This window comes from Sciurus vulgaris (assembly GCF_902686455.1).
Source record: "Sciurus vulgaris genome assembly, chromosome: 3".
In the NCBI taxonomy this organism is placed as follows: domain Eukaryota; kingdom Metazoa; phylum Chordata; class Mammalia; order Rodentia; family Sciuridae; genus Sciurus; species Sciurus vulgaris.
In genome coordinates, this window is record NC_136463.1 from 81,529,262 (window position 1) to 81,540,767 (window position 11,506).

The 11,506-nt window shown below is 45.0% G+C and overlaps 1 protein-coding gene across 1 annotated transcript in view; it reads right to left on the minus strand.

The window, feature by feature from the left end:
• RALB (RAS like proto-oncogene B) overlaps nt 1–7,448 on the minus strand; it is a 44,052-nt gene extending 36,604 nt beyond the window's left edge. Inside the window, exon 1 of the mRNA XM_079132186.1 lies at nt 7,289–7,448. The gene's annotated coding sequence lies outside the window, so the exon portion shown is untranslated. The remainder of the gene's footprint in view (nt 1–7,288) is intronic.
• Nucleotides 7,449–11,506: the final 4,058 nt, after the last annotated feature.

Consider the following 11,506-nt stretch of genomic DNA (forward strand, 5'->3'; position numbering starts at 1 on the left):
TCACGCAGAGAGAAGAGGCTTATTTCGCTCAGTTTAGGAGTCTGAAAGTCCAAAATCAGGCAGCCCCATCTCTTCAGCCTCTCGGGTGAGGGCCTCATGAAGAATGGAATCAGGGCAGGAACACGTGTCAGAGAACAGGGAGGGGTCATGCTGGCTCTTTTTTAAACCCAAGGTCCCACAAGAACCTTGTTCTTTCCCGAGGGCAGCACATGTCCCTAATCTATGAGCCAACCATCTCCCACTTTTAAAGGTTCCACTGCCTCAAGCCCTCTGCACTGAGGACAAAGCATCCAGCACACAAACTTTTAGGCCAAACTGCATCCAAGCCATAGAACCAATGCTTCTCTAATGTAGTGACAAATGAACTGGGACTCTTGTTAAATGTGCATTTGGATTGAGCTGGACTGGGGTGGAGCCCAAGTTTCTGCAGTCGTAACCTACCTCAGTGATGCTCAGGGCCCACAGAGCCCTCTTTGAATAGCAAAGGCCGGGGCTTCCTTCTCTCACTACTACATTCTAATCTGACTTACTCCCTCACATCGTCTCATACAAACTGATTCTTGTAAGGTCACCAACAAACACCATGTAACTGACTCCAAAGAAAACTTTTCTCCTTCTCTCCAACCTCTCCCCCTTTTTAAAATGAGCACAGAGCAACTACAATGAAGTTCTGCCTGGAAAAGGGAAGGTCTCCTCACACTTCCCTTCCAGCATCTAGAGCTCACATGCTCTCCACGGCTCTCATTTGTCTGCGGCTTTCTGCATGTTTACAAGCCAGGTCTTCCTCCTCTACCTGGCATCTGCCTTTCAGTATTCCTGAGGCTTGGACACACACCCTCTCATCTCGCTCCCGCTCCCTCTCCCTAGGCAACGGCATCCATTCTAGTGGCTTTCTGCACAGCTTGCAAACTGTTGAGAAGCAACCCAGACCCCTCTGCCTTCCTGCTACCCCTCTTGGCTCTCTCATCAGAATCTCAAACTTAGTCCCAAAATAGAACTGTTGCTCCTCCCCCTTAAATTTGTTCCTTCTCCACTATTCACTCCCCATCTAAAAGCTGCCAAAAAACCCAGGTGTGCCCATGCTGTTATAAACACCAGAAGCCTTAAGGTTATTTTTGATTCCCCAACTCAATTTGTGACCAGTTCTATTGATTTCATTTCCAAAATACCCTTCAAATCCAAACACTTAGTCCACTTTCTCTGTCACAGCTGAGTCCCAGCCACAGCTTCCCAACTGGTTCCTCCTTGCTGCCACCTTAACCCCTCTTCAATCTAATCTGCTGTCCAGACGGCCCACCGTGCAAATTTTTTAAGGACGTAAATGACAGTGTGCTTAATGGTCTAATGGCTCACCATGCCTAAAACCCAAACCCTCCACTGACTGCAGTCTGCAAGATCTTTGCCCAGCCAACCTTCTTTCAGTCTCATCAACACACTAAGTGCTTCCTACCTATGGTTCCATTCACATGCTCTGCTCCCCTCTCAGGGCATTTATGAAGAACCAAAGCAAAGGGGAACAAGGTACAGACTGGCAGCTGAAGAAAGACCTTTGTGACTCTCTAAAGCAAAAAGAAAGAGGCAGAGTCTGGCATGCAATAAGACTCCAGAGGTAAATAAGGGCCAGATCACTCAAGACCCCACAGGCACTGGAAAGCCAATGAAGTGTTTCCAGCAAATGAGTGGCATCACTGGGCCTGCATGTTGAAAAGGTCACTCTAGCTATGGAGTGGAAAACAGAGGAACCAAGAACAAATGTGTGAGATGGAGCAAGTCAAGCCAGGGACAATGTGGCTTGACAAAGGTAATGACAGTAGACGTGGGGGAAGTGGCTAGATTTTAGAACAATTAGGACATTAAAAAATGGCAGCAATTACTGAACAAACAGATACAACTTGAAATTTAAAAAATTTTTAATATGCAAGTATTAACAGAGGTAGTCCATTAGCTCATGTTCATTCCTAAAGGTTGGGGATATAGCTCAACAGAAGAGCATTTGCCTAGCATGTGGGAGGCCCTGGATTCAATCCCCAGCACCACAAAAAAAGTAAAATAAAAATCTTTCCTAACAATAGGACTAGCTAACCAACAATAAATGACGCCACCAATCCTTTCCTGCGGAAGGAAGAAGGGGGATTGTGGGAAAGGTAGGATGAAAGAAAAGAAAGGAACTAGCTCATAAGTAGGACAGAGGATGGGACTAGGGCCAAAAATAGGAAGAGGAGAAAATGCAAATTGTGCGACTTTTCTGATTGTGACTCTACCAATAATCAAATGGGTTGCAAAGAACAAATACAATTCTTGCAACTTAACATGATTAATGAGATCTTTCTTGTTATAAATATTTCATTCAAAGAGATTTGTTACATGAAAATATTAGAATCACAGAAATTTCAGAGATGAAAGAAAACAGGGAGGTCTTTTAGCCAGGCTGCAGGCTAGGGTTTCCTAAACTCTGCTCCCCACCTATAGTCACTCAGAAAGATTTCATGTGGATGCTGAAGAATGAAGTCCTTCTACCCAAGTGGATAATTAAAACGTGTGAGGATTGAGAGAGAACTGAAGAATTGCTAGGCAAATAAACATTGTCCAAAGATTTAAATTATGCAGGCAAGGAGAGAGGGTTTAAATTCTCTAAAACTTTTTGGCTACTTTGCCAATGAGCTTTATTTTTTAGAATACACAAATCATTAATGACTAATTTTAAGCTGTTCATCAAGAAAATCACTTTGGCAATAAGTTTTTTACCAACTTGTTTTAGGGTTAAAAAAAAAATCTCAGCTGTTCCATTTGGTTTAGGGACAAGCAAGATTTAAATTTCTAATTTCCAAAGCTACTGCATATTTGGCTAATTATTCTAGCATCTGACAATGAAGAACCAGAAGAAAGAACATAAAGTTTCAAGTATATTACCAAAAGCTTTCAGAACAGCAAAAACTCCAGCTGTTTTAATCTCCTATAGTACTACAAACTTTAGTAATCATCTTAAATAGTTTTTTCAATAATGTCTGGTCTAAAGGTTTAAAAAAAAAAAAAAAAAAAAGTGAGCTGGGTACTCTGACCCATGCCTGTAGTTCCAGCTACTCAGAAGGCTGAGGCAGGAGAATTACAAGTTCAAGGCCAGCCCCAGCAACTTAGGGACATCCAGTAACAAAATAAAAAATGAAATAGAACTGGGGGGTGTAGCTAGGTGGTAAAGCATCCCTGAGTTCAATCCTCATTGTTGCCAAAACAAACAATGTAGTACCTGGCCACCAAGAACGCCAAAGGCCCCTTAGATAGTCTCTTTTCGCACTGTATCAGATTTGTTCTGTGTACTGACAGAGGTGATGTTCTGTCATTTTTAAGATTAGATACCAAGATACTGTAGCTTCCATCTTGAGCACTATCTTATACTTCCTCCCTCAGGCCATTAGCTCTGGGGAGAAAGTTAGCTGCCATCTTGTGAAGTCGCCTATACAGCGAGGCACACGTGGTGTGAAACCAAGACCTCCAGCCAACAGACATGTGAGTGCAACAGACATGGAAGTGCAGTTCCTCCAGCTATCAAGCCTTCAGGTGACTATTACCTCAAGGGAGAGCCTGAGCCAAAAGCACTTGGCCAATTGAACAGATTCCTGAACTCCAGAAACTGTGTGAAATAATACTAAATATATATTATGTGAAATAATTACTAAAGTTTATAGACTGCTGAATTTAGGGAAATTTGTTACAAACCATAGAAAACTCACTCAAAAGGCAAATACACTTTAGAGGTAGCCAATCACAAAGGGCCCACTTCTGTATTTCCTTCAACTCATGTCATATACTAAGTAAAATTATGTAGCTTGGAATATTTCAATCTAGATCAGGCCTAACTTGCTCTGTGAATTACTAATCTAGTAGGTCTAAAATGTGCTATAAATTACCCATGGAGCAATGACAAAAAGCAATGGCAACAACATAGATTACCAATTAATAACACCTTTTTCTGCATTTTTTCCCAGTACTGAGGATTGAGTAGCTCTACCACTGATCTGTGCCCCCAGCCTTCTTATTTTTTATTTTGAGACAAGATCTCCCTACATTGCCCATGCTGGCCTTGAACTTGGAATCCTACTGCCTCAGCCTCCCCCACCATCACTGGGATTATAGGTGTGCACCACCACACCTGGTTACATCTATATGTTAACTGGCGGGAGTGGGGAGAACAAACTCACAGGCAGTGGTCTAACTCAGTGGCAGAGCACTTGCCTAGCATGCCAAGTCCCTGTGTTCAATCCCCAGCACTGCAGGGGGTAGAGGGACCCTCAAGAGGACACTCAGGAAAACTGTAAGCAGTTTTCTCTTTAAGTGTTATAAACTTAATTTGAGAGTTGGCTGGCATTTTCTAGTTGTCATAATAACCACACATACTTTCCACTTTGACACTCAGTTTCCGCATTCTCTATATCTTTCTTTTTTCTCTTGCCATCCAAAAGCTTATACACCTTCTTGCCTACTGGCCCCATTACTTTTTTGGAACATCTAAGAATATGTGCATATACACACCATTGTTCATATTCCTAAGTTCCAGAAGAACTATGGCACTAAAGAAAATAGCTCACTGTCAAATCTTCGAGGCCACATATCTATATGTCATTGGTTACATCAGTGGGTTGTCTGCCAAATAGATAACTGATGCTCGATATTCATTTCTCTCCTTATTACACACCCCATCACCTAAGTAAGGAAGAGTCCCATTCTCCCTGGCACCCTGGGCTCCCTAACATTCAGAATTCTCAACAATATGCATCATTTACCACCACCCCCTCCACATACACACAAAACACACAAGTGTCCTGCATGTCCTACAGCAGGGGACTGTTTAGCAGTAATTGGAGCCAATGAAAAGTGGGAGTCCTGTACTTTATCTTGAGACCAGTTACACTGAAAACCTTCAAATACTCCAAGTTCTCTTCCAAGTTCACCAAGATCTCTTCCAACCCTGCAGTTCTAGGTTGTTATGTTGTCTCCAAATTAAGCTTTCAGAAAAGGTCATCAATGTTTCTGACTCTCATATTAGATGAGCAAGTAAGAATTTAGTGATTGAATGTGGATAGGCCTAGTGGGATTGAGTGGTATGGTACAAAGGAATATCTCAACTCTCAGGTTTAACATTTTTCATGAAGTCTCAAGCCTTCTACGGACAAGAAACTTGAATTTAAAGGCAAGAATTTAGAACTTTTCTACTTCTTCCACCTTTCACCAAGACCTCTTCAAATTCCACTTAAGGTTTTAATTCTTGTTTTCCTCTCTTTATGTGTCTACGTTCCATTTTCCCAAAAGATATCCAGTAATTTATATCTATACTTTTTCCACACCAAATTCTGGGAAAATGTCTACTCAGACATAGGAGAGTCTTGCTAGGATCTCAAATAAGAGTATCTGCTATTTCCAATGAGAATGTAAACAGGAAGAAAAGGGGTTGGGGGTGTAGCTCAGTGGAATAGAGCATGCTTAGCATACATGAGGCCCTGTATTCAATTCCTAGAACCCTCTCTTCCTCCCTCCCAAAAAAGGAAGGAAAGTCACAGAAGATGTGGTCAGAATAAAGTAGACTACCTGATGCTTCTTCCTGTGTTAGTTTTCTGTTACTGTACCAAATTCCTGAGATACTCAAGTTAAAAAAAAGGAAAGGTTTACTCTGGCTCACACTTTGGGAGGTTTCAATCCATAGTTGGTTGGTCTGTTGCTTTGGGGCCTGTTTTGATCACGATGGGAGTGTGTGGTGGAACAAGTTACTCATCTAATGGTGACTGGGAAGCAAAAAGAGGAAGAGGCCAGGGTCCCAAATAACCCCTTCATGAGCACAACCTCCAGAGACCTAATCTTCCTACTTAGGCACCACCTCTTAAAGGTTCTACCACCTCAGGACAGCACCAGAGGATGGCAAACAAGACTTGAATACACCTGCGTTTGGATAACACCAAAGCACATCACCACCCCCATTACTACAGAAAACACTTTAAATAGTTCTTATTTAATTTAATCCTAACAATGACAATAACTATGACCAAAACAGTTGATTCTGGAGGTCGGAGGGAAAAAAAAAAAAAAAAAAAAAACTTTAAAAAATGCTCCAGATCAGACCACTAACAAAGTTCCGGAACCAGTATTCAACTCAGCTCCACAAACTCAACTCTTCTGCTGTTCTTGTCAATATTTAGCACCACCTTTCATGGTCACCCCGTTTCTTAGAACTGTGTTTCTACTGCTCCAGGTTTAAGGAACACGGCCTCGTTCTGAGGTCTGACATCCAAGAATCTTGCTGATCCGCTTAGAAAATCTGTCATTTGCACATCTAAAAGATATGCTATACCCTCTGCCAATCAATGCCCACTCTCCATTCCCAAAACTTAACAAGAAGAAATTGGGTTAGGAAACTAGGACAGGGCAGAAAGTTCTGTTCTACAAGTTGAAGTCAAGTCACAGATAACTCAAATGAACAATCACCCAAGGCTCTTCCTCGGACAAAATCAGTCCACCTGACAGGAGAACCTCTCCCCAGAAAACTCGCTTGATAACAACATCAAAGTTCCAACGTTTCTAGAATTCACCTGAAAATGAGCAGAGAGGAAGGGCACTTGTTCAAACAAGCAGTCTGGACGCAGCGATCTCTGCCACCAGCAGTTAGTTCTGAACCAACCACCGACACTCTACTAACAAGAAGGAAAGAACAGAGACGCCGGATCAGAGCAGATAAAGTCCGGGTGCTTCTATACCATCAGAAAGGAACGGGGGTGAAGGAACTGTGCTCCTTCACAAAACAAGACCCCAAACAAACAGCAAACCAAAAAACTTTTAGAAGCCGGCCCCGGGTCCCCCCCAGTACGCGTTCCTATGGTAATAAGTTTTTGCAACACTTTATCGCTCTTTTCCTGAGCGCAGCGGCAATTAAGGAACCGAGGGAGTGAACCATCCTCAGACTGGAGACCCGAAAGGGCAGGAAGTGGAAGCAGTGGCCATTTGTGGGAAAAGGGAAGGAACCGCGACCAGGGAGAGGCTGGGGCACCGCTCCCATTTCCTCAGCCCCAGCCGATGTGAGAGGCCCGCGACTGCCCCAGGGTGGATCTCCCCGAGCCAAACGGGGCAGCTGCCCGGGCATCGCCCTCCGCGGGCCCCGGGGAGAGACGTGTCCGGTCGCTGCCCAACCACAGCCCCGCGCGGAGAACGTGCGAACAGGCTGCAGGGCACAGGGCGGCGCACCCACTTCCCCAGTCCGCGCCCCACCCCGCCCGGAGGGGGCCCGGCCCCGGCGCGGCGCTCTTACCTGGGACCCTTCTCGCGCCGCCTTGGCCCTCCGCGCCCGGCCCGCAGCTCTTAAACGCGCCCCGCCCCCTCCCGGGGCCGGACCCCAGCAGTCCCCAGCCGATTTGTCATTGAGCAGCTCCAGCTCGCTTCCCCACCCCCGAGCGCGCCCCCGGCGTCGCCTAGGCAACCTCTCCTCTCAAGAGCGCGCCCTTCCTTCCGCTCTCGCCCTTCTCCTTGAGGCCACGCCCTTTTGGCGCCTATCGGCCAATCCGAAGCGGGTCTTCCAAGCCGCGGGAGGCCGGGAAGGAGACTTCGCCAATAGGAAGCCGACTCCAGCCGTAGGGGCGGGCCAGGTAGGCCTGCCCCGCCCACCTCAATTTCCTTCTTGCCCTGGCCGGACTAGCTGCACGTGACCGCTGCTGCAGTGGAAGAGCCGGGAACTGGTCTGGGGACGCTGGGCGTGGGCGGGTGGAGCTGCGCTCGGATTGTGAGATGTAGGCCAGGCGAAGCCAAAGTAAGGAAAAGCAAAAGGGAAGGATAGACCTGATAAACAGAAACCACGGAAAATTAAGAGGAGGCCAAGTGTGCTCGGAAGGGTCCAGATAATCCTGGAGACACCAGCTAGGGACTCTTGGGTTGGCACCTCCATGCGCCCCACCACTAGTTTAGCTAATGACATCCTATTAGCAGTAATGGAGTTTTTTAACCCGTACCTCACTGTAACTTAACCGAGGTCACAACCAAGGGCCAGAACCCTAACCCCTGTAAAGATGGAAACAGTAAGTACAATGGGCAAGCTCAAGGCCAGAGGTTTTCTCCAGTAAACTATTCCAGAAACTACCCATCCTTCAGAGCCCCAACACTTGTGGTTTTCTATCAAATAGGCCTTCTCCCCATGTTGATTTTCCTAACTAGCCTTCCCTTTCTAGAGTTTACTAACCACCTGCACCTCCACACATTTTGTGGCCTCACTGACACAAACATGGCAGGTTACACTGTATTGTAATTTAAATGTAGGCCTCTGCTCCAAATTTGTTCAATGTGCTACCCGCAGCAGCTAGCACAGAATAATTACTTCTTCTGTTGTTAATCATTATGTTGGATACATGTATATTATATTAGCAGCTTTGTGCTTTGATTAGACCACTATATATTAGCAGATCCAGATACCTCTTCAATATCTATAGCAAAAGGCCCAGAGGTTTAATAAAAAAAAAAAAATGCAACCAGAAGACTGCCCTATTTTTTGTCTCTTAAGTATTCGGCTTTTACTGTAATAATGCATAGGTAGGATTTAGTGTTAATGATATGACAAACTTTGCTGGGTACTCTTAAGGAAGAAATGGTAGGAGACTTTTCAAAGAGGATGTTCTCCGGTCTTTATGACCTGGAAAGGGAATCACACCAAAACTTTTTCCTATGGATTTATGATAGTTTGGAGTCAGGAAGCTTAGTCTCAAAGGAAGGCTGTACATGTAACTTACTTAGGAAGTTACTTAACCTCTGTGGGCCTCAGTTTCCCAGCTGTCTAATAGGAGCAGCTGAGTACACACTGTAGGCATAAAGATTTAAGTGAAATTACACCTACAGCTCAAAGTACGGTGCCCAGTGCTAATTCAGTGGGAACTCCACAAATGCGAGTCTACGCTGTGACCTGTGGCAGCAGCCAGAGATTATGATGGGCACTCAAGACCCTGTTAAAATAACTTTCTTGGGTGATTACCTTTCCTTTGTATTAGCAGCAGGATGTGCTGGACTGTCTAAGAAAGGCTAACTCACTCTTTACTCACCCCCTCCACCTCCAGAACTCTAAAGGATCCTACTGGGACTCCAGCAGCAGGATCATCTATTCAGCTCCTGCCAGGCCCTGGGCTGAGTGTGGCAAAGTCAAAGAGAAGTGGTAGGACCCTTTTGTGTGAACCCTTTTGCTGCTTCATACAGGATACTGGGCCAGATAATTGTCCCTCCTGGGGAAGGGCACTGAGAGGCCAGTGGCCTCAGCTGTCTCTGGGATGGCTCATGCCAGGTCTCAGAGGATCTCTTTTCTGCTGAGCTTCTCCTGCCAGAAGTCTGGCTCCTGGTAAAGCCAGGGGCTTGAGCAGCAAGACTCTGTAAGGCCCCTCTAACTCACTGTGCTATGGAAACATCCTAGGCAGTCCCTCCTTCAGAACTATTTATTAAGTACTGTGTGAGTCTTTAGTGTCGTTTGGCAAATATTTCTACTTCTCTAAGAATGATAGAACTGAACTTCTTAGATGCCTCTGGTTGGAGCCATGTGACTAGCTCTGACCAATGACTTGTGAGCAGAAATGACATATACATTTTTCTGGGCTGGAGAATTTAATTGCCAAAGTGAATCCCTGAAGAGCCCTCTCATCCTTGGTACTGGAAATGTGTGGTAGGGTAGCTTCTCCATTAGCCTGGGCTCCTACAATAAGCACAACCCCCCTAACCAACCTTTGATGGACATTCAGCATAACTGAGAAATAAACCTTTATGGGTTGAAGACACTATATTTGTTGGTTCTTTGTTACTATAACACAATAACTAAGGCAGCTAACTTGTGAAAAGGAAAGGTTTATTAAGCTTACAGTTTGGGAAGCTCAAAGTCCAAGGTCAGATTGGGGAGTATTGATTTGATCTCTGGTGAATGCAATAGATGGGACAAATCATGGTAGGAGTACAAATAAGAGTGAGTAGTCACATCTCCAACAGGAAGCAGAGAAAAACTGCTGCACCACAATCACTTCTAAGGACAGTACCCCCAATGACCTAATGACCTCCTACTAGGCCCTATTTCCCAGAGGTTCAATCACTTCCCAACAGCACCATCCTGAATACCAAGGTTTTAATCATGATGGAGCCTTAGGGACATGCAAATCACACCAAAACCATAGCATTAAGATTTGGAAGTCGTTTATTACTGCAGCATAACTTGGCCCATACTGACTGATAAAAGGTCCAATGATGTGCCAAGCATGGTGCTGGAATATAGTGATGGACAACCCAGACCAAAGAACAGATAAACCAGTAAACAAAAAAGCAGTGTGCTCTTATAAATTGTTTTAGACTGGGAAATAAAAAATGTTCTCTCCTAGAAGGTGACTTAGTACTTGAAGAATGAGGAGGAACTGATCCATCCTGGCCAAAGTTGGGGCTGAGAGGAAGGACAGAGGAATATTTCAGGCAGAGTAAAAGATCTGTGCAAGATCTGAAGGGAGAAAAGGAAAAAAAAAAAAAAAGAAAGAACCATGGTACTGAGAACAGCCAGGAGAACTGGAACTGAGCAAGGAAGTTGAGCCACACAAGGCTGGAGAGGGATGGGAGGCAGATCATGCAGAGGTTTCTAGGTGTTGCTAAGTAGGTTACTGCTGTGTGCTAGAAGCTGCCAACAAGGTCCAAGCCAGGAGGCTGACATGCTTTGATTTAGGTTTTTGCTACAATTTGAATCTTGAATGTTCTCCAAAAGCCCATGCATTGAAAGCTTGTTCAGCAGTCTTTGGCGCTCTTGGGAGAAGATGGAACATTTAGGAAGTGGAACCTAGTTGGAGGAAGTTAGGTCATTGAAGGTGTGCCTTTGAAAGGGATATTGAGCCCTTGGCCCCTTCTGTCTCTCTTTGCCATAAGGTAAACAGAGAAGTCTGCCGTGTGCTCCTGCCATGAGATACTGTGCTGCTAAAGGCTGAGACCAGGGCTAAGTGATCGTGGACTGAAACCTTTAAAACCGTGAGCCAAAATATTTTTTTCTCCTTTTAAGTTGTTTATCTCAGGTATTTTGTCACAGTAATGGAAAGCCAAGTAACATAGTGTTTAAAAGATCTCTCTAACTGGAAAATGAACAGTAAGGGGCAGATGTGGGAATGAAGGTTAGGAGGCCATTCCAGAGGTCCAGAGAGGCAGAAGCTAGAGAGGGGACTCATTCCTCAGATAAGAGGACCATGTGGGGAGTTTGCAAGATGAGAGGAGCAAGAGAGCTGGAAAGAAAACCCTGAGAGTCCTGCTGCCAAACCCCAGAGGAGCCTGAGGAAATGTTTGCAATACAGGTCCCCAGAGGTGCTTTGACACAGGGAGGTGGGTGCTCAAAAGCCATACAGGAAATGGGGGAGGGTGTGGAAAGGACAGCTGGCCAATTTCCTCGAACATCACCAGGCATTAAAGACTTGCTTCCTTGAGCTGGCAGGATATATAAATAGATGATATTATTAGAAAGAGCTCAGACAAGCCCCAGCATCCCTGT